This window comes from Dermacentor variabilis, chromosome 10, assembly GCF_050947875.1.
Source record: "Dermacentor variabilis isolate Ectoservices chromosome 10, ASM5094787v1, whole genome shotgun sequence".
Classification (NCBI taxonomy): Eukaryota; Metazoa; Arthropoda; class Arachnida; order Ixodida; family Ixodidae; genus Dermacentor; species Dermacentor variabilis.
In genome coordinates this window covers 48580205-48605155 of record NC_134577.1, presented here as the reverse complement: position 1 = coordinate 48605155, position 24951 = coordinate 48580205, and the positions used below count along the sequence as shown (strand labels likewise).

General features: G+C 47.3%; 1 protein-coding gene and 1 long non-coding RNA gene across 2 annotated transcripts in view; one reads left to right on the top strand and one right to left on the bottom strand.

Moving 5' to 3' along the window:
* LOC142560488 (uncharacterized) overlaps positions 1 to 12771 on the top strand; it is a 263361-nt gene extending 250590 nt beyond the window's left edge. The window contains exon 4 of the long non-coding RNA XR_012823380.1: positions 12653 to 12771. This is a non-coding gene — a long non-coding RNA (uncharacterized LOC142560488). The remainder of the gene's footprint in view (positions 1 to 12652) is intronic.
* The window catches only part of GABA-B-R2 (gamma-aminobutyric acid type B receptor subunit 2), a 363959-nt gene that overhangs the window by 296288 nt on the left and 42720 nt on the right, over positions 1 to 24951 (bottom strand). The window lies entirely within an intron of this gene.

Here is a 24951-nt window from a genome sequence, read left to right as displayed (position 1 = left end):
CTGCTGCAAGGAAACTGGGCCTATCCCGGAGATCGCGCACTACGGCTCCTCAAAGCTCGAGTTGCCGCAAGGAAAGAAGACGGGAAACTGGCCCTGGGCGCATGCGCCGAGTGTTTCAAAGCGCTAGCTGTCTTTTAAACGAGATTAGTATACATGCGTGGGATTGTGGCCGGATGGTTGGGCCACCAGGCCGCTGTGCTCAATGACGGAGGTTCGATTTTGCCGTCGGCAACTCATTATGTTCTTTGGATTAAAGGGAGGCGAGACACTAACCTACCGTACATAACTGCCTGCCTACCTAACACAAAGTGCCAAGAATGAGGCAAAGAATAATTCACATAAAAAAAGAGAGAGGCACGAATACGGCGCCGGCGACCCCTTGTTTCATGTAAAGGTATAGAGTTGTACACATATATATTACACAAGCAAACACGCATAGTCTGCGTTGAATGACGGGGGTTGTAGCACTTGGGGCACATACAGCGACATTATAGCGCACCGTCGAAACAACAAGATTACAAAGAGACTCTAGAAGCAACAGCACTTAAACAAGATCAACGCTCCCAACGAACTAACAAGGCCACCATACAAAAGAAAGAACAAATAATGAAAATGAAGAAAGAAAGAAAGAAAGTCTTAACACTGATGCGATCTCAGTGTCCTTTTTTTAGCTCTCGCTTTTCGTAGCAACCTCAGTGCGAGTGCAGAAGCGGCTTGAACTGCATGTTTCACTAACCATCGAGGTTTCACCGAGACAGTAAAAATTCGAACTGTATTACGAGACAGTGGCGCGCAACTCTGTAAAAAAAGCTCAATCCCAGTAACGACGCGAAAGGCAGCGGCTCAGAACTGCGAAACTCAAACACCAATAAACAAACAATAGCGCAATTAAAAAAAAAAAACAGCCCGCGAATGCCAAACGCTCACGCAAACCACACAGAGTCTGCTCGTTTTCGCGAGTAATAAATAAAAGAAGAATGAAAAGAAAACGCGATTAATTTCAGACGCACCGCTCTCACACAAATGCCGCGCAGCGCGCCTTACCCCGCGACGCGCGGAATAACAAATTCCGGGCCGCTCAGGGGCAGCAAATAGACAAACAAACAAACAAAACGAGCCAAAGAATGAAAGTAAAGGGGTCAAAGGAGAAGCCGGGCTGCACAAGACTGCGGGCCCCAGTGAAACAAAGAAGTCATTATTTTGTCGCCTCGGGGACAGGGGAGGCGGGGGGCGGAAGGCGCGCGGAGGAAAGAGGGCCAAGGGTCTCGAACTGCCCGCGAGTCGTTCGCCACACAGTCTCGAGGCTTCGTTTTGACACAGAGTGAAAGCGGCCGACACAAGAAAAGGAAACACTGCCGAGAGCTCGAGAGGCGGCATTTGAAACTGGAAAGGGAAGCCCCGAGAGGAAGAGGGAGCGTGCGGGCGCGCTTAGACACAGAGGGACAATCTTTTAGCGTTGAAGTGGTTTGCGGAGGGGGGGGGGGGGATTTAAGGCGTCTTTTGTTTTTTCGTCGTTTCGTCCCAGCCGGGACCCCCGCGTCCACCGCGGAGGCCCCAAACTGTTTACGCTTCCGTTTGTTTTTACGCGGCCATAGACGAGAGAAGAAACGTTGGAAGGAGGTCCACTTAAGAAAAAGCTGAAGCGAGTGGTATGCCCTTCCACCCCACTCCACCCCATTCCTCCTTTCACTTCGCTGCCCCCTTTACGTTTCGCCTCTTCAACCTCGGTTTATCCTGCGCTCCACCCGTCTCGACGCCGCGGATATTTTCCCGGAAGAAAAGATGAAGGTTTTAAAAGACAGAAACGGAAACTTTGAAGCGCCTTCTCTGAAGTGGGTGCGTTGGATGACAGCAGGGCAGGGCGCGTGGCCGCAAAGAGTTGCTGTACACTGCGTCGGGCGGTTCATTTGTAGGCGCGAACGCGGCAGGGCAACCGAACACGCAGGGACAAAGGTGCAGTCGGTGTTTCTCCCATGAGACATAACGAACTGCTCTCGTTCGGAGCTGGATGGGATGAGGTTATTGTGCGTCGTGCAAATGTTTATGATGACGTGCGAGCCTTCCAAAACGTGGCACGCGCCCGCAATGGCAGATGGGCCACGAATGGGGTGGTTGTATGCTGTTTGGATCGCACCGCTGGTACGATCTGTTGGGAACTCGGCGCTGACGCCCGTGGTTGTACCTGCGTCGCAAGCCCCAAGGGTAGCGTTGGCCTGGCGGCCTGGGGTACAACTGGAAGCATCCGAAGGTCCCGGCAAAGCATGAGTCGACTGGTAACAACGAAACAACTTGTTTATTTTAACATCGCAAAGAGTTGGTGGTCAGGTTTGACCGAAGTAGAGAGACGGGAGAGCACTTCACTCAACAGAAGAAATCGGAGCCCTCCTTTTGGCGTCCGGGGGCAGCTGTTTTTATACTCTCGCAGTTGAGGGCAAGAAGGAACCCCTCAAAAGACGAGCACGTGAATGTACAATGGGCTAATGGTGACGCACACTGTCGTAGCGATGCCGTAGCACCATGTCGAGCACGATCTCGTAGCACCCTGTCATAGCGCTGCCGTAGCACCATGTCGAGCACGATCTCGTAGCACCCTGTTGTAGCGCTGCCGTAGCACCATGTCGAGCACGATCTCGTAGCACCCTGTTGTAGCGCTGCCGGTCGGGCACAATGACTGTAATGAGGGGATGATCCCTGCTTTCGCATCGCCTGGTTCTGGCACAATGACTGGAATGCGAGGGTGATCCGTTGCGGTCGCATCGCCGCAGTCGCGCCTGGAAACACCACGTGTCGCAGGCGAAACGCAACAATGCGTAACGATAATGACTTCATGAAATCGAACTTGAATATGTAAAAACTGGGAGCAAAAAGTAGCAGTAATATAGTGCTTCTTCCCTTGTTTGTTTCTTTGTTTCTTGCATGCTGCAGCATATATAACAATATGTGACCGACAAAGTTCACCGCTGTACATTTAGTTCACGGCGTCTTTATCCGCCCAGGACCTGCTCACTGCGATCTTTGTTTTTACTGCGATAGCGCATTACGTTCAAGGTAGCAACATTGATCTCGAGAGCATATATGATTCGTATGGGCAGCACTTTAAAAAAAAAGTAAACGAAAACACAGTCGGACGCCTTTGTGGAACTTAGGGCACAGAATGAACGTACACGCGGTAAAAAACAAAAAACGAACAAAAAAAAGTTTTGGAATTGCGACAGCAAGATGACGCCTCCGTCGCGCATGGCTCCGCTTACACACGTGATCTTGCTCGCCAATCGCCGTCTCACGGGCACGGGCACGTTGGAGAACTCGCGCGAGACCAAGACGCAAATAGTACGCGCCTTGCATTGAAGCTTCTGTGTTTACGGAAGCGTTTAATTGCGGTGTCATCTAGTATGCACTCTGCAAATAATGGTTGTTGCCTTCAAGATTTCTGGGCGCACCTTTGTGTCGGTTTGTTTGTTTGTGCGTGCGTGGTTAGACGGAGGACTTGCAATAGACTTCAGACAAGGAGGCAGGGAACTGTCTAAGCACCAACCCCAAGTTGTTGACACATTTGCATGAATATACATCTGGAGAGCAAATGACGCGTAATAGGTTTGAGTTTTCTTTTTTTTCAAGAAGTAGCGCAAATACGAAGTATACTTGGCAAGAAAAAAAAACAGAATTTGCACGTGCGAGTTACAACGTACATTGTTTCAGGGCACAGTCTGCAGCCCCCGGAAATAAGCGGCGTCTTCAGCGTTCTATCATTTCGCGCTATATCTCGCGGTGCCGTCAGTTTCATTGTGATCTGAAGCAGACGGTAACCGCTGTAGGTGCTCATGCTTCTGCTCATGCTCATGCAACGGTGCTGTGTTATCGCACCGTTGTATGCACATTCTCACGTGATCGCATAACGCAAGCCCCAATTAATTTAGTAAAGCAATGAACGGGGCTAGTTGGTGGACGTTCGTGATTGTATGGCGCTTATTGTTACACTGGCGGAACTAGTGGACGAACATAAGGAACAAAACGTGGACCCAATTATCGTATACACATCCAGCCATCAACTTAACACCACGTAACCCCCGTGTAGCGCTGTCTACTTTCCCACTCGCGATAGCAGACGGTGAACCACAGTTCTTCACGGTACTGGAGAGTACGTTGACACTGTCTCTCGATTGGCTGACCCTGTATACCTACGCACCCGTGGCGGTAGCTCAGCGGCTATGACATTTTTCTGGTGAGCATGAGGTCCCAGGGTCGATTCCCAATCGCGGTGGCCACACCTCGGTGGGAGCGAAAGGCGAAACGCTCGTTTTCGCAGATTTAACTGCGCGTTATAGAGTGCCATGGGTAGTCAGAACTACAGCGGAACCCTCAACTAACGGCGTCTCTTATAGCACCAATACAGGTGCTTGTGAATCAACGAAGCAGCCTTATGAATCAATCAATAACCCTAACTGCAGCTTTAACATCACGGCATAGTTTCGTCGAGACAGCGCAGTGACACGTTCCCATGCCTATGTATACCCTGCGGCGGCTGCAAAAATCAGGCCAATGCAAAAAGGCTTCCACAGTAACGAAAGCAGTGACAGACTCCATCCGTTGTTCTTTCTTTTTTTTTTTTCGCGGAGAGGTACACGACGGGGGCGACAGCGCTTGCTCTGGGGCTTCGCCGTAATCGAGTTTCAATGCCGTCGTGGCCGCGCAAGCTAATTACGTCGTCATCAGAGGTCGGCGTCCAAAACAAGCACAACGCTGAGCGCGTACCCGGAAAGCCGCTTATGAGTTTAACGGATTAGAGTCGGCACTATGCGGCCGTGCGGTGGTGCGCTGCGCGCCTAGTGGCAAAGCAAGGCAAAGTGTGGCACGCCATAAGCGGCGCACGCCGTGCTTATATTTTTACCTCGCGTTATGTTCGAGTACTTGGAAAACAAATGCGAGAAAAAGTGGGAAACTCGAGCGATGAATTGCCGGAAGCAAGCCGCAACATGCTCGAGTCGGAGGCCGTGCATCCAGGCAGTGTTCTCGCCTTTTCCGTCTTTTTTACCTCGTTTTAGAGCGCAGCTCTTTGGCGTCCGTTCCTGGGTTTCGCGTCGTCGTCGGCGTTGTCGTCGGCCTCGTAACCAGCTCCGCCCCCCTTTCATCCCCCCAGCGCTAGCAGCGACCGACTGATACCGCTGGATGCCGCTGACGCCGCTAGATAGTCAAGATAACGTGACTGCATAGAACACCGTCGCCGCCATGCAGAAAGAGGAGGAAAGGGTCCCCCCCCCCTGTTCTTGTGTGGCGGATAGGGTGCTCTTCAGTTGCCGACGCGCCGGTTATTTCACGTAGGCCCCGGCACGTCGACGAATACGTGACCACCTTCCCACGGCTAGACCTGGTTCTTAGCGCTGCGGAAGCGAGGGTATCATATTGTTTGTGTCGGCATCGGCGGCGTTGTCCCTGAAACCAACTCCGCAGCTGGGGTTGACTCACTATCGGCGTCAGCGGCATCAGTCAGTCGCTGCTATCTCTTCCCTCCTCCCTTTATCGTGTTGTCCGCTTGCTGCGCGCGCTTCTGCCCCCATCGTTTGCCGCTGGGTGTACACGCCGCCCCCCTCCCCCCTCTTCCTGCGAGGCTCCGGTTGTCAAAGCGCCGGCTCGAACTTAATTCCTTTCTTCGCTCCTCCTCCAATGCAACCCCTGTGCGGTGGCAATCAGAGAGCCAGATCGGTGGCGGCGGATCTGTATATGTGCACCGCCCGAGCCGAAATTGCCGCTGCCGTTCGCCCTGTGCGGTGGCAATCAGAGAGCCAGATCGGTGGCGGCTTGACATAAAGACAAACAGCAATTTCCTAACACTTATGCGGGAGAACATCCCGTTCCTCTCGCTCGTAACGCGTCCCACGGCTGTGACAACCTCGCGAGGCACTTGTATAGATCTCGTCTTTGAGAATCAAGCATTGGTGTACCAAGTCGAACATATATCAGTCTATTTCTCCGACCACAAAGCTTCCTTCATGGCTGTCAAGAACTGTTAGTGGAGTCTTTGTTAAAGGAATATGTGTGAAAAATAAAAAAAAATTCTGTGATAGCGCATACATGTGTTGCTCAATTTCTTTGCCGCAATCTATCCAAAAGGTGAAACAGCTTATTTGCTGCGCTCAAATTTCGCATTAGGAAGTAACGTAATCGTCGGTAATTTTTTTTTCTTCTTTCGGCAGTGCTGTCGCCGCGTTCGTTCAATGTCAACAAGGACGAATTCGGTGTAGCGCTGGCATTTGCAATACGTTGAACCCAATTCGAGACTTAAAATACAAAACTGAGCTCTCTTAGGGGTCTGTGCAGTCTAGCGATGTTTTCTCATTTGTGTAGGTGCCCACTCGGACCTATTTCGCAGCTTACGATATTAATGAAACGTGGTGACGTTCGCGAACGCATGCACGGGGTGAAAGTTTATCGTCATCGTTTCTACATACATACATACATACATACATACATACATACATACATACATACATACATACATACATACATACATACATACATACATACATACATACATACATACATACATACATACATACATACATACATACACACATGCATGCATGCATGCATGCCAAACGCGTGCGAATGCGCACGCAAACACACTCACAGGCGCATGCGCGCCAGAAGTGTACGCTCTTGTATGTAATAGGCGCGCAGAGGAGCACCAGCCAGCACGTGGACACAAAAGTGCCTCCACTACCGCATAGGGGGCGCACGGACCATCGCGGGACAGCGCTGGTGCACCTATACGGATGCGAGCGGCAGAACCCGCTGGCCTCGCTCGCGCTCACCAACGCGGAAAGGCCAAATGTGCGCTTCGCATTCGGCGACACGTACGCGAAGGAGACATTTGCCGACGAAAGCGACGCCTGCGGATATCAGAAACAAAAGACCACGCGTGCCTGTGTGTGAGTGTGTGTTTCTTTCTTTCCTTAGCGAAGGGAGGCAAGTGGGACACTATATCTTTTTTTTCTCCACCTCTCGGAGGGCGTTTCCAAGCGCGCCCGCACGCAAGCACACACACACACGCACGTACGCGTTCCCCTATAGGCGCAGTCAAGCACGGGAAAAGCGTGCGCGCGAACACGTACACAGAAAAAAAAAAAAAAGAACAAGGTGTCCCCGAAGCAACGCCGTCTGAAATATGGACGTGGATACGGCATCCTTTCGCCCCTTGCTTTGTCTCTTCCCAACATCTCCTCTCTTTTTCTTTCGTTCTTCTTTTTTTCGTACCGGCGTGTGCCCTGTTCAACCTCGAGCGCAAACAGAGGATGCACAAAAGGGACCCGCCTGATAGCGGCGGAATGCCTTGAGCCACGCTTCTTTTATTCTCTTCATTCTCGTTTTCCTTGATTCCCTTTTGTTTGCTCATCGCCGTTTGCATGAAGAGAAGTCCTTCGATTTGCTCTCTCCTCCTTTTCTGAACCTTGGTTTCGAGCCTTAAACTACGCGGCGTTTGTTTATTCCTTTCTTCTGAAGTCATGGCGCGACCACGATGCCCCGACACCGGAGGCTTTGAAAGTGGGAATCAGAAAACTGAGGAAACAAAGTGAGACAACGCAAAAAGAAATCAGCTGAAGGAGCAGAAGAGAAAGTATTCTGTGAAATATTTTCTTCGTTTGCCTCATCACCTCAATCCCCGGCTGACCTCTCTCCGTCCTTCTTAGCCCCGAGGAATTGACACGAATGGGGGGGGAGAGGATCTTGGCCCGTTGTTTGTCTTAGCTTACAAAGGAGAACGGGAGTCGCTTGCTCTGTGCGATGCGCTGCATGCGCCAGCATATTTGTTTTTTTTTTCTTCCTTACTTGCCACGTACGCGATCCGCGAATGCGCGCGCGCGGTTTTACCCGCGTTATTTCCTTTTCCTGGCCCTTGCTATAAAAAGAAGACGGCGACAACAGTGTGCGGAGGACAAAAGGATATTGGCGCCCCCTGCTTTGTACGACGGGAGCAGTTGTTTATGCGACCTTTCGTGCCCCGCGCCGAGTAAGCTTCGGCGGCTTCTCCGAAGCTATGAGCCTTTGCTTAAATAATGCGACACACATCGCAGTTTTTCACAGGCCCGGGAGGCCTCCCCTAAACGACAGTCTAGCTGGCCCTGTCTCCGAGCCGAATGAGTTGTTGTTAGCACATGGTTAGTTAAACATTTAAGACGCCTATATTGGAGCAGCGTCATGCGTAAGTGCGTGATCATCCTGAATGCATAAACATCGCTTAAGCTGCTTAGCTCACCTTTCCTTCTGTTTCGGGCGTGTGCGTGCGTGCGTGCGTGCGTGCGTGCGTGCGTGTGTGTGTGTGTGTGTGTGTGTGTGTGTGTGTGTGTGTGTGTGTGTGTGTGTGTGTGTGTGTGTGTGTGTGTGTGTGCGTGCGTGCGTGCGTGCGTGCGTGCGTGCGTGCGTGCGTGCGTGCGTGCGTGCGTGTGTGTGTTTTGACACAGCTCTGCGCGGGCCACACGCATTAGAGGAACAGAGAGCCGTTTTCTTTTCCACTTGACACACACAGAGGATATATCGTGATGACGTCACAGGTTTCTGTCGTCATAAGCAGGCGCGGGTACTTCAGCGGCACCTTGCTGCCTCGCTACTGATGAAAAATGGATGTCGAGCTCCGAGCACGGCAGTAGGATGCTTAGAGCAGCAGGATAAGTTTAGAGCTTGCTTGTAGTTTGCTCGCTGTTATTGAAATGTCACTTTCCTACACACACTCTAGACACTAACGACTTTGCCCGCCGTGGTTGCTCAGTGGCTATGGCGTTGGGCTGCTGAGCAGGAGGTCGCGGGATCGAATCCCGGCCATGGCGGCCGCATTTCGATGGAGGCGAAATGCGAAAACACCCGTGTACTTAGATTTAGGTGCACGTTAAAGATCCCCAGGTGGTCGAAATTTCCGGAGTCCTCCACTACGGCGTGCCTCGTAATCAGAAAGTGGTTTTGGCACGTAAAGCCCCATAATTTAACTAACGACTTTGTTGCGACGCCGCAGCCCTAATTTCCGTATCGAAAGACAATTGGCGCACTGGGAACGAAGACTAAGACATGGACACAATACAAGTGCTGACTATTATCTGGAAAATTCATTGAGAAAACTAGTTAATACGCGCTTCAACTGCCCACGCGCCTGCAAGGTAGCGAAGGACCATGACTCGGTATCGCGGTTACGTCTGTTAACACAGAATAAATATACACGGGGAAAAGGAAAGAGCGTCACCAAAGTGCATAATTCTTTCGTGTTCGCCTAGTGAGCACCAGTATTGGGTCTACACCTTCGTCTTCAGTGTAATGTTATTATTAGACATAACCGCATGCCCAATTTGCCCGTGTGTCTACCTTCAATATATTGGCTGACGTTCCGATGTACCTTACGTGACGAAAAGAGGTTGCGAAATTTCTCGGCTTGTTTTTTAAATTTTGTTTCTCGTTTATCTCAATGACACAATAGAATTGTTTCTATCCGTAAGCAGTTAACTCATCTATAGGTGTCAGGCTAGATCATGTGCAGCTGATGCAGGAATCTCACGATTTCTTTTTTTTTAGAGCCGTTTTTGTATGGCTGGCCTCTCCGCTGGCAATCCGGTATAGTCTACGTTCGAGTGTCCCTTAAAGTTTGCAGTTGCTTTATATAATTTCGGACGTCTGTCAGTTATAAACTACCATTTCACTATCCCCCTCCCTTTCTTTCTTCCCCGACTGGTCAGCTGCGCCTCACTTGTAGAAATGTCATGTACACCCTCCAGGCACCTTTCCGAAGTGAGTTTGTCCTCGCTGATAGGTTCCGCCGTAGGGCTTCACTTCCGAAACGGTTCTCTTAACAACCTGGACAAGCTGTTCCCCTTATAGTTTCACGGCAAATGGCAATCTCTGAGAGTGCGTATCTTCAATGGCGCGTGTTATTTCTGTACAGCAAAATAAAGCCTACAACTTTTCCTCTTCGCTTTAGTCGAATAAATGCCAGTCAAAGTCGGTGTTTTGTGATGACAGTACCTTGCTGTTTCTCAAAACTTGAGAGGATCGCGACAGCGATATCCTAAAAAAGTGTTGTAAAGGTCAAGAAAGAAATTTTCTACTTTTCAGGCGAATTTGCGAACGCCGAACAATCTCGCTCGGCTAAGACCTGACCTTTCCATATCGAGCTTTTGTTCGGCGTTTTTATTGAGCTTCGCACATTTCTTTTCTCTGCTTCTATTCTCCTTCGCCTCCCGAGCTCTCGAAACTGCGTGGATCGTTCGTTTAATCCACCTCCATTTTCTTTCTGGAATTACTGTCTCTCTAGAGCATCTGCCATTTCTCTTCACTTTGCGAGATTTTCAGCTCCATTCATTTTTATTTAATTTCATATCCGACCTTCTTTAGAATGGAAGAGCAATCGATGCTGCGTCAGCGCGTTTAGGATACGATAAACGTAACAAAGAAATAAAAGAAAAACTACAGCAGCTTCCAACTCGCTGAATAACACCACGTCATAGTCACTGTAGCAGCACCATCCGATCAGCGCTGGCGACTCTACTACGCGGGAGCGAGAGCGCGAGCTCACTTGAGTTTGTTACGTAAAGAAGTTCGCGGAACTCGAAGAGAGAGCTCGGAGGATGCTCGCGCAAAGCCTTCGCAACTCGGAACCCAGGTGCAAGCCTGCCTGCTACCCAGAGCGCTGCTCCACGTGCCAAAAGGCGAAAACTCCTTTACGTGACTCCCCCCCCACTCGTACCGTAGCGCCGAGCAAACGCCTACGGAAGCGATCCATAAGTGAGGAAACATCTCGGCCGGATATTGTAAGTGTTCCGCCCTCGGGATACCATCCGCTCACCGCTTTGCTGCACCTGGGCTTAGTACTGGATCGCCACTGACTCGGCTCGTCTTTTCCCTTAAGGCTCGCCATACCGTTGGCTCGACGCTGGATTACGACGGCTTTAGAGCTGGCTTGTGGTTTGTTCGCCGTTATCGGAAGTGTCGCTTCCTTGTTTGTGTACCGCGATACACAGAAAGGTGGCGTCCGCGGCGACCAAAACGATGCGAAACCTCGTGACCTCTACTCGCTGAGCTTCGGAAACGCCGTAAAACTAAACGGACCCAAGGCATATATATTCGAATCAGCGTGAAGCGGTTAACGATTAACGTTTATCGGTTAACGGTTAACGGTTCGTTCTCGTGAAGCGGTTAACGAAATGCTGCGCAACTGCGTGCGGTGAGCGCCATTGCCTTCTTGTTTCCTCTCGCGCAGCTTGCGACTTCATGCGCTGCTTGTGCGTCACACCGTTCGTCGCAAGCTGTGTGTCGAAATGCAGACGGCAGTTCACACGAACACGCGCCGCGAGAAGACGTCGATGTAGTGACGTCACAAAGACGAATGCGATGTTTCATGTTTGTCGGGGCAAGAATGGGAAGGAGAGGCGTGTACAGGGAGTATAGGCACAGATGTAGAGTCGACCAAAAAAAGTTCACGGACCACGGGGTCTCAGAAAAGGCTAAACATGCGAGCAGCCTTTAAAAGTAGCCAGTAAATCCGTACATCACAATGTTGTTCGCATATACCAGTAAAGGCTGGAAATGGGAATATCAGGTTGCATTTGGAGGCTGCGGAGATATTCCGCCTTTTGTCAGGTCTCTTGGTCCGTAAACTTTTTTGGTCGACTGTACATGTGCGAATGCATTTGAGGGTTCTATATCCTGTGTGTCGCAGGGAAAACATGTATACCCATTCTGGAGGGGGGAATTGACCAAGAATGGGTGCATACCCAGTGAAACATACGCAGTGGACAAAAAAGTCAGTAGGCAAAATATATATACAGAAAGGAAAGATTAAGAAATTGAAACAAGCCGTTGGATGTTATACGCTAGTTCAATATTCGAAAGATTGGTTGCTTCACTCGTGGATGTTTGATTTGTGTACTTCTATCTTTTGGCTGCCTTCTCGGCGACATATTGCTTTGATTGTTCATTAGACTTTTTCTGTTCACGTGGCAATTGACCCAGTTGTCGCGTTCTGTGTTAGTTTCTGTCCAATTTGTAAGTTATCTTGATGTTACCTTATAACAACTTCTATTGGAAGAAAACATGTTTTTCTTAGCTATGTAATCACGTGTGCATAGTCATATGGACCAGAATATTTTAAAAATAAATAAATAAATAACAGAGCTGTGCGTTCTTTAGAGATATTTCTGGGCTAGCACTATATGTACAGGTTTTTATGTCGCGATATATTGTTTGGTTACACAAAACTAGGGTATTCTCGGCGGCAGTACTTTGTCGGTCTGCATGTTGTACTGTAATATAGGTGGGTTTGCCCATTTGTATATATTGGTAAATTATGACTTGAATATGTTTAGTTCCTTCCCCAACCTTAATATAGGTTTGTGTTGTATTAACGCCACATCGTTAAGGGCTCCGTGTCGCAAAAAAAACACCCTGCGTCGGCGTTTTGCACCGGACGTCGTTCAGCGAAATTAACACAACTAGGCCCTCCGCGTGGCGCAAAAGCATTATTGAACTAATTGAATTGCTTGACGTAAAATGCGTCAGGAAAATCGTAAAGTACAAGATAAACACAACCTGCAGACATGATAGCGTCAGACTGTAATTTGAATATAAGAGAAAGCATAATTCTCTAACGCGGAAACTCAAACACAATCCCATTTTCCAGCGTTTCTACCGTTCATAGAGCGGCGCCTCCTGCTCGGTTCCTTGCAACAACACCATCCAGATGGCGCTCGCCTCCGCGCGTCCTCAACAAAGCTACAGTTGTCGGGCAGCGTTACAAACAGTCGGTAAGGGACCTTTGAATACTATCTCGTTCCACGCTTAAAGGCGAAGCTTAAGCGTCCTCCAAATTTTTATTTGTCCCGATTCATTTCTTCGTTTCACTCACCTAAGCTGGCCGAGCTGTGTTTCCTTATGTGTCTAACTCACCTATGCTCGACCTGTGTTTCATTCATTCTCACTTTTCTATAGCACACGCATTTATTTTGGCCTACCCGATTCATATCCAGTCCCCCCAAAGTGGGTGTACATGTCATTCATCATGCACGAAGCTGAAAAATCTAAATAGTAGAAATCGTTCGAGCGGCGAGGCTCAGCGTACCTGCACACCTGCGTGACATTCCTGTAGAGTGCAGCCGAAAGAGGCGCACTCAAACGCGGGCCAATGCGTGCGTTTCGGTTTCGGCCGTGCTTGAGACTCGAATCCGGTCACAGAGAAAGAGACGTCGGCCCGGCAATGCAGCGCGTACACTGTAGCCCCCCCCCCCCCCCCCCCATAAGTTTCCACCGCAACTCAATTTCAAGCAGCGACGCGCGTTCGCCGGAAGTCTTCTCTCGGTCAGGCGGAAATGAGAAAGTGGTTAAAAAAAAGAGAGAGAAAGCCTTTGCGCAGCTTGAACGTTTGCATCTTTTCAACTCCAGCATTTATGAGCGCTTTCAGGGGCAAAATAAAACAAAAATTTTGCGTGTCGTCTGTGGATATCTGCGTGCCGCACAGCATTTTAGTACTGCAGCGCGCTTTGTGTGCATAATATTAGCCGACAGGCTTGTTGCGTTTTGTCGGGAACGAGGCGTAAGCGGTTGGTTTGGCTGTGGTCTTCTTCGGGTTATGTACGTAGATGACCAAGTTGCCATTGCCTGTTGGCTTTGTTGGGTTTCGTCCTTAAAAGTTGATGCCCAAGTACTATTGGGCTTAGGTCTTGAATGTACAATTCTTTTATGTTAGTGAGCGATGCGGTATACGATTTTGTAATTGCGCACATCAGAGAAACTTACAGCGTTCGGTCAGAGTATATTGTCCACGTCTGCGCAGGGCTGAAATCATGCACGATTGGCACAGTATATGAGCAGAGAATAGCGGGAATAGAATAAAGCTTGTTGCTGAATGGATGTGTTGTGTTGTTATGGTTTCCGCTTTGCTTTGGTAGGTGCAGATGGACTCTGTCTATATAGAGGCCATGATGTTTGAATTAAACATAATTCAAGCTACAATGGAATAGTTCGTCGGGAATGCTGCGCTATGGGTCATGCTTCTCCCTTCATCGTCTTCATCTGTTTTGCGCAGTGTCTTTTCACAAGCGGTATAGATTACATCGCCTCCTAAACAGCGAACAGTACCGAAATATGACACGAATTGTTGCTTCATACTCACGACGTTTAAATTGCGAACATGTGAGAAATTAGCACGTTATTTAGTGTAAGTTGTTCTGGGAAAATGTGCACAGATCAGATAGGGATACTTTAGGAGTCGACTAACTATATGAAACGATTGTCATTTCGAAGGTTCCCCCCAAAAAATAGAATTGCAGTTTTGAAAAAAAAACGCTTAAGTGTTTTGTTAAGGCATACGCGTCTTACTACAACTCCCAATACTGCCCCTCCACCCCCAACTCCACTGTCCAATCGCCTTCTTGTTTAGTGTGTGTTCCATAACATCATAAACATATCGTCTCGGTCTCCATTAAGCAGATGACCGTCGTACCCAGCTGTATTGCGACCAAAAGTACATCGTACAACCGCATAGTTTGATAAAAAAAAAAGAAGAGAAAAGGTGGTTTGCTTGGGCGAAGGGTTCACAGAAACCTCGCCGAAACTTCGCAGCCTGCATTTTCCTCTTTCCTTTCATTTTTTTTTTGCCTTTGTCTCTTCCAATCCACCGCAGACTGCGGCTATCAGCGCCAGGCATTGCCCCTGACTCTTTCGAAACGTAATAACGTTGGAACTGCGGGACGACTCGGAACAAGAAGACAAGAAGAAAAAGGAAACCCGCCCTTCGCGTCCCCGTTTGCTTCTTCCACACCACATAACCAGCCCGCTCTCCCGCACTCAGACCATAGTGTACCCTTCTCCGCCTCCTTCACTGTCTCCACCCGCTCTCTGCGTTCACACTTCCCGAAACGCGCGTAAATATCAATAACAAGGCCAGCGAAAAGACCGCGAATCGAACGTCGAAGTACCGAGGAAAGCAAACTCTGCAAGCAACACCGGAGGATAACTATGGTGAAAAAGAAAAAAAAGAAAATGAAGAAGGAGAGCTAAACAACGGAAATGTGGAAACGGAGCGAATAGACGATAGCCTTTTCTCCCTCCGCGTCCACGAAGCGCCGCACCCACCCGCCGGTGCTGCAGCCCGCAGCTTCCACAGCGTCCGCTCCGCAGGCCCGGCCCGACACATCGGCGGCGCAAGAGAACATCCAATTTCGGTGGGCGAGTGGTGGCGTTATATGGCCTTTCCGGGGCTTGGTTCCCGGGCGCTCTTTGGGACGCGGCGGCGTTGTGTCTTGTGCAGGCCGCCGCTCTGTATACAAGCAATGTCCGCGCTTCCAGCAATGGGAGATAGCAGAGCAGCAAACGAGAAAACGCACGCACACGCACGCACGCACATGCGCACGCACATGCGCACGCACACTTACACACTTACAAACAAACAAACAAGCGATGACCCGGTGCAAGTGTACGTGAAACAAGGTGGCTGAAGAAGACACGTATGGTGGTCGGAGATTGCTGCTAATGTTTGGGTGGCCCGTGGCCGGAATACTACAACGTTGCTCTGAAAAAAGAAAAGATAAGCAAGAAATAATGGAAATGAAGAATACAAGCTGGGAGGGAAGAGAGAACACGAAGACACGAAACAGAAGGGGAAAAGGGGGAAATAGCAATGAAGTGGGGAAACTGGGAAGTACGTGGAAAATAAAAAGAACTTGTTCCGTCAAACCTACTGGCGAGGAAAGCTTTCTTTTTTCTTTAGCCGGTGTGTTCAGAACTCCGCCGACATTAGCGTTAGCGTCGAGTACCGTTCCGTTCCTCATTATTACTACCTGCGCAAGCCTGTGATTGCCAACACGAATGACATCGGGCGAAATTAAATTATGGGAGAGGTGCGCGGTAAACGAATTTGCGGCGGGGTATTTCGTGTCTGCTGACATATTGGCGCCCAAGTGACGGTTAGAGACATAGTGCAGGCTGTTTAGGTTAATATGGACTTTCTTTTTTTCAAGGTTCTGATTTTTTTTTTCGCCCTCAAACGTGTGATGCGTAGTAAACTGATGTGGAAATCACTGTTGCATAGAATGGAGCAAACCAACGTAACTAGATTGACACACAATACAGCGTCTGCGCAATAATGCTTCGGGGAAGTTGACCAATAAGCGAAAGAAGCAGAGAAAGAAATTGGACAAAGAATGCGGAAGAAATAATTGGGAAAGTGGAAACAGTAAGCTTATGGTAAGGATGAAATAGGTAGGACAAACAAGACGTTTTTTTACCGATCGATTTTTCAAATGCTGCCAAGTTCCCCGAAAAAAGAAAAGGAAAGCGTAGAATCACTGCGCAATGTTAAGAGAATGCTTCACTCAGTAACTTTTGTTACAGTTCTCACGTTTCTTCCCCCTTTTTTTTTTCGTAGGACGCTGCAGGTGGCAAATAACCATTGATATCTCTCGTATTTCGACAACTGACCTAAATAACACCTGTACGATTAAGGCGCGTTCACATGCAACCGGAGTCTTCTAGATGTACTGACTCTTGGGCGTGTTGGTAATCTATATTCCTCCGGTTAACCACCCTGCCTTCCCCCCCCCCCCCCCGTGTATCTCTATCTCTCGTGCTCAAGGTAAAAAGCGCGAACGAACAGGGACGACATAGAAAACACGGACAAGCACACGGACACTGACGAGCGCGCGGACAAGCACGTTCTGCACTCGACCGAGTTTTCTATCGCGTTCCCTGTTCGTTTGCGCCACTCTTCCTTGAGTACGGAAGGCCTCGATCGATGTTGAACACAGTGACCCAACTACGTCTTGCCTGCTACGAGTGTCACGGCTGGACGAGATCCTATAAGTGGACGAACGGTCTAGTTCGGCCGCGCTGAATAGTTAATGCATTCGTGGTCAGAGGCGACACGTTCTCGAAGTCCACCGCAGCTGGCCCGTGGCTCGTCGGTCCCACTGTGCACGCAGGCGTCACGGGTGTCCGCTGTATTTGGCGGGGTCTAAGCTAATCTTCAAGCCCAATTGCCGATAATTACCATTGGGCTTGGAGATTAACTTAGAGTCCGCCAAATGCCCGCCGCTCTCCTCGCTGGCCTCCGACGATGCCTCTCGTCCTTTCGATGCTCTCTCGGCGCGACGTGACGTAGTGGCAGCCCAGGTGACGTCTGTTAGTTGGGCTGGGCGTATTGGGCCTGCTTCCTAGGCGTCCGCCCTGGCTCTGGTTCAGGCTTACGCTACGACTTCAACGTGGACAACTTCCGCGGCACATGTAGTCTGGACAGTTGGGTGCAGTGCAGTCGGCGTGCGTACTCGGAACGCAACTTAGAACCGGCGCGATCGAACGAGAAAATAAAATGTGCTTTTTGTCAAGGCACGTGTGCTTCCATGTTGCTCTCATGCTAGCTTTAGTTAAGCGTACTGCGCAAGCTTACAGAGCTTCCGTTATTCAAGCGGGAAATAAACTATTCATCTATTAGTTATTAAGCATTGTCCTTCTGTTACAGCTGCAGAAGGCACATGACTGAAGCACTTATCTTCACTCGTTCCAGCGCGCTGGTCTAAAGAAGCATTGTGCAGCCTACACACAAGCATGCAACGCATTCCTTTGAATGTGATAGCCTATAAGTCTTTTTTCGATTGAGGTCACATGCAGAGTGACTAAAGCAGTTGTCTTGCTTAGCCACGCTCGGGCATTTCAGCCGACACTTGAAGGTTTGATTTGGGTATCATTCGCTGTGCTTGGTATCATTGACTAATATAACCACATATATTCGCATGAGAGGCAACTCTCAAGTTAAATGAATCTCTGAGCATGAGATGAGCATAACTAGGGCAGTTCTTAGGCGCTTGACAGAAGAACGCTTCGCTGTAGCCTCAATGCGATTGATTGGAAGTGGATTGAATTGCGACACCATTTTTTTTTATCTTTCTATGTTGGCCGCTGCATACCGCGACGAGATACAGGCTCGTTGGGGAGAGGAATAATTGTAATTGGTGCCTTGTTCTCAGCGCCCTGTACAATATATAGCGCCGAAATTACTACGTTGGTGGCGATAATGCATGTTATCTACCTTTCCATCTTTCTTCGTTTCTCTCTCTCTCTCTCTCTCTCTCTCTCTAGATTAACGACAGAATTATGTGAACAACAGGATGTACAGGCTCAATTGAACTTTGTAAAGAGAAGCATGTCTTGCCCATAGAATTAGAGAAGGCATGACGAAGTACTTATAAACTAATATCGAGAAAAATCTTAATAAATGTATAAAAGAACACGAGAAAACATTTTGGTGGGGATATAAAAGAAACGAAACGAGAATGAAACGAAAACACAGGTGCACAGGAATCCTCCGACATGTAGCAAACTCAGCAACGATCTAAAGACACGTCTAGCAATGCCATATAAAAAAAGACGTGTGACATTAACTGGCCACACAGCTCTTCGGCGGGCTACACGGTAGCCGCTGAAACAGCCTGTCTTCTTTCTCTGTCTATCTGAAAGTGATAACGTCTTTCGTGCACTAAACGTATATTCTAAGGACTGGCGCGATCCAGACACTCTACGATCATCAAGGTGAAAGCATGTGGCGTGTCGATAATGATTTATTTAGATAAAATGAAAATATTAGAAACTATTGCATCGTCACTGCTTCTCCAGAAACAATCAATTGTTCAGTGATTCAAGGATGACAACCTGAAGCGATATGATAAACGTCTTGCCAGTAAGCAGCTTTTCGCAAACGCCCTTCAGTAACCGTTACAGAAAACGAAAAAAAGAAACCAGCAAGGAGACTGCAAAATCGGCAGTTCCTGTGATGAGATACTAAAAAGTTAATAAAAAATTGTAAAAATTATTAAACAGCACGAAATTGCGCATAAACGTTCTAAGTGCAAGTACATACATACAATAACATTTTCATGGGCTTCTAGAGCAGATTTCGGCAAACACGCGTAGCTCCATGCCCCAGGCATGATTTCGACAATGAAAAGACGACCATAAAGGTGATTCGCTGCTCACATCAAAGCCCAGCTTTGCTGCTCAAACTTAGGACAGCCGATGAGGATGTGTTCCATGTTCTTCCCACGAATGGTTTCACGCTCAGCAAGGCAAATCTCCGCGATACAGACTACACAGACCATTTCCGGACTAAGACGGTGGATCTGATCAAGAGTCCTAATGTCAAGGCCAGCACCAACCGCGACAGCAAGCTTTCACTGCAGGTTCGGATTGACTGCAGTCTCAACGTCAGAAATAGCTGTGGTGCGCGCAACACATGACGAAATCGCCCCGTATCCGCAGCGCGGTCAGTGCGCGTGGGGGGGAGAGAGAGAGAGAGCAGGGAAGGGGAGGAGGAAGGGATGCCGAAGCTTCCGGCGCGGTTCCTCCCCGTAGAGGAACCGCCGTGAAAGTAAAACGACGCAGAAATTCGACTCGGCACTTTCATTCGCGGCTGCTCTCGGCGCGAAAATGAAAGGCACTGATTGGATTCCGTTTTCGCAGGTTTCTAGCGCCGCGACGGGCCGCGGAAAAAGGAAGCTCCGGGCTCGGGCTCGAATGCCTGTGCTTGCGAGCTTGCTTATTTTTTTTTCACCGTTTCCTTCTCCCGAAAATGCTCGTGTACATTTGCGGCGCTGTGGAGTTGGGAACTGCGAGTTGGGCAGAAGTGTAGACTATCGAGAGAAGAAATGAAGGAAAATGGGGCAAGGGAGGAGCGGGGACGACGACGTTGTGTCAGAGACGTACCTCTTGTCTCGCAAAGGAATCTAATCATCAGTGTCTTGTCCGCCTTTGTGCTTTATTTTATTTATCTTTCTTGTTTTCACATTTCTTTCTTCCTTTACTGCTGAGCGCTCGAGCTTTCGCGAGGAGTTGTGGCTTGCACGGAATGTGGCCAGGAACGCTTACCATTTTGGCGGTGCCGGTTTGGACACAGGACGGCCACGCGCGTCGGTCATTGTAGCTGCAGGATTAGAAGAATCGGCCCTCAATGTTATACGCCCTCACGAGGACGTCACGTGATTACGGGGCCTGTTTTTACGAGATAACGTTTGGTTAGCTTCCGGGCTGCTTGTTATGGCAGTCGGTGTATAAGCGGACGCAAGGCGGGAGAAAAACAAGGAGGTCAGCAAGCATAGTAAGTCTAGTTTGCTGCTTTTCACAGTGCGACGGGGGAAATAAGAAGGGACAACAGAGAAGGAGCACACGTTCACAGCGCACCGATCGTGGCTAACGCTGGACTAAAGCCACTTGTGCCAGCCTGCTGCGCTTGAGATTCATGACGATGCGTACGTTGACCTCTGCTCCGACGAACAATACTACTACGAATGTGCTACAGCCAGTAAAAATAGCTTGAGCAGTATGTTAGTGACGCCTACGAGTTCAAATGTTGATGTATGTTCATAGGGCGCAGACGTATTTACCTTTCTGAGAGTTTTTGCAACGAAAAAGAAAGAGGGAGACAGAATTACACCTAATAAGTAATTTGCGGAGCGCGCTTTGAATATCATAAACATCTCGTATATGATATTTTTCTTTTTTAAGTAAACGAGTCATCTCTGAGTTTACCTGCGTAAACTTCAGAGAGAGTGAGTTTTACGTTAACTGCAAACTATTGCAATATATTTGTCCATTTTAGATGCTCCGATAGATATCTTAGGGAACTGAGATGTATTTTCTTGGTGAGGAGTTATCAATAACTTTCCAGATATTCGGCAATTCTTGTAACAACCAGGAAGACTAAATTGTATATATATATATATATATATATATATATATATATATATATATATATTAACCAATCACTAGTCTGGTTGGCTACCCTACGCTGGGGGATGGGAGAAGGGGAAGAGAGAGAAGGGAAAGAGAAGGTGTAGATACGCGTACGGACAGCACTTGAGTTAAAGCCGCTCGCGCAAACCAGAAGTTCCGAGAAAACACAAAAGTGCCTTCACTGCCTTCTGAGCCGACGATCGGTCGGGACGGTCCTCTAGTACTGTCTGTTCACTCATAGGACGATCATCTAATTTCCATTGACCACTTATTGTGCCATTGTTCTCAATGTCAAGCACAAAGACAATCTTTGTCAAACTTTAGCTTGAGAAATTCAGTTAGTTCAGTGACTTCGTTGTGCCACATAGAGGGTCTGGGTTCAAAAATCTTTTTTCCGACACGACGTCCGACGCCGGATTTTCTGCGACACAGGGCCCTTAACGCTGTCGCGTTAATAGATCCTGCCGAAATCCCTCGTACATTATATTGTGTACTTCCATCGAAAATTTTTCGAATTTAAATCGAAAGCGATTACATATCATTGTTAAATTCTGGGGTTTGACGTGCCAGTTCCACGATCTGATCTTGAGGCACGCCGTAGCGGACGGCTGGAGATTATTTTGATAGCCTAAGGTTTCTTTTTCTTATTTTTTTTTACCGCGAACCTGAAGCTAAGTGCACGAGCGTTCTTGCATTCTGCCACTGCGACCACGGGTGCAATGTCGGTCGCTACGACCGGCATCGCACCCGCGACTTCGAGCTTGGAAGCACAACGCCATAGCCACTCGGCTATCACGGCGGGTAACGATTACTTATCCTATGATAAGTAATCCTACTGAGTAATCATAATGAATTCAGATGAATGCCAAAACTGAATGAAAGTTGCTTGAAGTTGTACATGCCATCATCTTTCGACAAAATTAGGCGATGTAATTCGATCTAGCCCACACTGTCGTGATCAAAAGTAATCCGCGGAATGGGTTTCGCATAGCGCGCGATGGAATAAAAATCTAGGAAGCCACATGTCATACACACTAAGAAAAAAAAGAGTATCCCTTACTCTTTTCGAAGAGTCTGGACTCGTCACGTATATGACACACTTTGTGGGAGACACCCGAACTCTCTTTTGGCAGAGAGTCCCGAGACTATCTGTGCTCCATACAAGGTGTTTGCGTGACTCCGCACACAATAGTCATGCATACTCTGTTGTAGTAGTCGCCTATACTCTCTCAAAAGGGTTACAAGACTAGTGCTGAGGGAGTCGGTTAACAATTCTAGATGAGTCAGACGACTCAAGATAAAGTGTCACATGAACACTGCAAGAATGATTCCGGTAACTATTCTAGATGAGTCTGATGACTCCAGCAGTGTGTGTCAAGTTACCCTTAGTGCACGGTGCCGGTCTCTTGCAAATAAAGTAAAGCAACTGATCCATGTAAGTCGTTTCACTCTTGGATGGCAGTGTCGAGCCGCTTTTCAAAATGTGTCAACAACTCTTGCTGTAAGTACACACGACTACGGCTAGTTCTCAAGAAGACTACTGTGAAAAGACAACATAGGATAACAAAGAATCCACAGTAAACGTGCCAAAAAGCACATGGCAGGCTAGGAAGAAAAAGTTAATATTTCATCAATCTTTGTTATTGTCTTCTGGAAAATTCAAGTGTATCAGTCAGCACAGTATCACTATGAAAGCAAGACAGTTCTCATTACTATTAAACTGGAATCAATAGCCAACCAAGCAAAATGTAGCAAAAGCAAAATCCAATATGTAGCCTGCAGCTGCATATGCATGACACTGCAATGCCACTCAGAACCTTGATGAGACCCCAAAATATTATGTAACTCATGTAGAAGTTTAATTCACCACCGCACAAGTCTCTTATAATATGTCAAAAGATTTATAAGTTCAACCTATTTCCCTGTTCTAAACTTACGACTTAACATTCTAAGCAAGTAAGCTACACATAACAAATAAGACAGGCTGCACTTATGTGCAAATGAGACCCATATAATGAAGTGCAATAAAAACAACATTCCAACTTAGATTACATTATCTATGCATTATACTATGCTTGTTAAAAACAACTGGTTGGCAATTGATAATCCAATCTAACAGTAAAAACAGCTGTCTTACCTTATGGTACTCTTGTTGGCACTTTTTCCCACACAATTTGTGAATGTTAGCGTGAGATGAAAATTGATCTGAAAAACACCACATTAAAAAGTTGTGCATCAATTTTATTCTGTCATACAACATGCAACAGTGTATAAAAACTTCATAACTGACAAAATTACAAAAATAAATACAGCAACACTTATACTGATCATTTATTTATGTTAAGAAATACTTCTGCAAGACTAAGTATAATAGATGACACAGACAATTTCACAGGTAGAAATAACCGCTAATACAAAACTTTCCATAAAGCAAACACATTGACAAAATAAGTAGCACAGGAAGCTGTATTTTGTTACGGCAAAGATGGCGCATGAATTATGAGGAAAAGGAAGGAAGCAGAACACATAAACTATACCCAGCTACATGCACGCAGCTGTAACAATACACATAGTGCACAAAGATCCAGAAGAAACAAAGAGGAAGATGTGAGGAAGGCTTCTTTTACTCATCACAAGTCATCCTGTAAGAGCACATTATGCACTGGCTGTAATCTATCCTCAGCCCATACATGAATAAGTTACATTAGGTGCCACATTTACAAATCACTCATACAATGTTCTTGTGATTTCGCTAATTCCAATCTTTAACTAAGCAAGCATGACTGAGTTATATAAAGCCTCCCTACGGCTTGGCACATATACAGAAAGAAGTGTTTCTATAAACACTGGAGGTCAAGGACGGATGGCTGACACATACCTCTTTTAATTATTTTGTCTTTGTCATTATGATTATCTATCACAGTAGTCTTTTGTAGAGTGAAACACTTCCAGATAATACACTGTGTGCAACCAAGTGTGAATACCTGTTCTCGATTTTATTTATTTCTACCTTTCTCTGGTGTCCCGCTAAGGTAACAATGGCGCAAAGGATTGTCTTCCCAATGTATGCATTCCCATACAACAGGAGCAGATGATAAGCCACATTAATGGTGCGTGAAATAAAACATCTGTGCTTAACTTTCCGCTGCCGCTCCAATCTGGAGTGATTTTTTTTTGCTTTCTGTACACTAACACAGGTGCTACGTAGTCCCCTTGGTGCCCAAAGCAACTCTCAAACCCGAGCAGGATGTCCATTTTTTTTAATTCTAAGCAAAACTCTGGTTATGGGGGACAATTGCGAACTTATATTTTTGCTTTGTATCTTAATTATGTTGTTGAGCTTTAACTTTAGCCACTTCACTACTTTTCTGCAGGTGCAGACAGGCCATTGCACCAATGCTAGGTTTTGAAAACACCAGAGCAGGGTAGAAAGCGAGAACAGATATTTATAATTTGGGTGCCCACTCTGCATTGCATGGATATGTTTCAATGAGCGATAAAACTACTTGGTAGATAAACATATGAAAGATAAGGGAATTAAGCTCGAAGCCTACCATATCAGTAACTGGGAATTTAATGTGTAAATGAAATTTTGCGATTCCCAGTGATTAAGAAACAGTTTTGAGAATATGTGCCAAGGTCACCAACTCACTCATGCTCACAAAGGAAACAAAATAAAAACAAGCAAGATTAAAAGAAGTGCGAATTTGCAACCTAAAGTGAGACACCTCGCATGACTGATTTATGTATTTACTGAGCATAAATTACATCTGGCGCATAATCTGCTTGTACAAGATGACAAATAATGAGTTCTGTAAGCCTTGTGGGACAATTCTGTGTGAAAGAGAAATCTATTTGATCATTACCTTTTGGGTATGTGTATCTCAGAACTGGTGCTAGTCTAAGTTCTTACAAAGTAGACGTCATTGAGTACTGTAATTCTAATGCCTGCCACTGCTATAAATTTCTGTTAGTCGCACTGTCATGAAGCAGTTATGTTCAATAATTAGCGGCAGTCACCGCTGAAACACTCAGTACAAAACACGAAATAAATATATGCAGTCGGAATGTAAATGTCCAACAAAGTTATAATCAAGTCTACATTTCACAGAACTGTCTTTTTTTCTGTTAGTGTGCCAATACCATTTCCACATTCACAAACATTTTTGTATTGCTCTCCTGACAAATGCAGGAAAATGCAGTCTT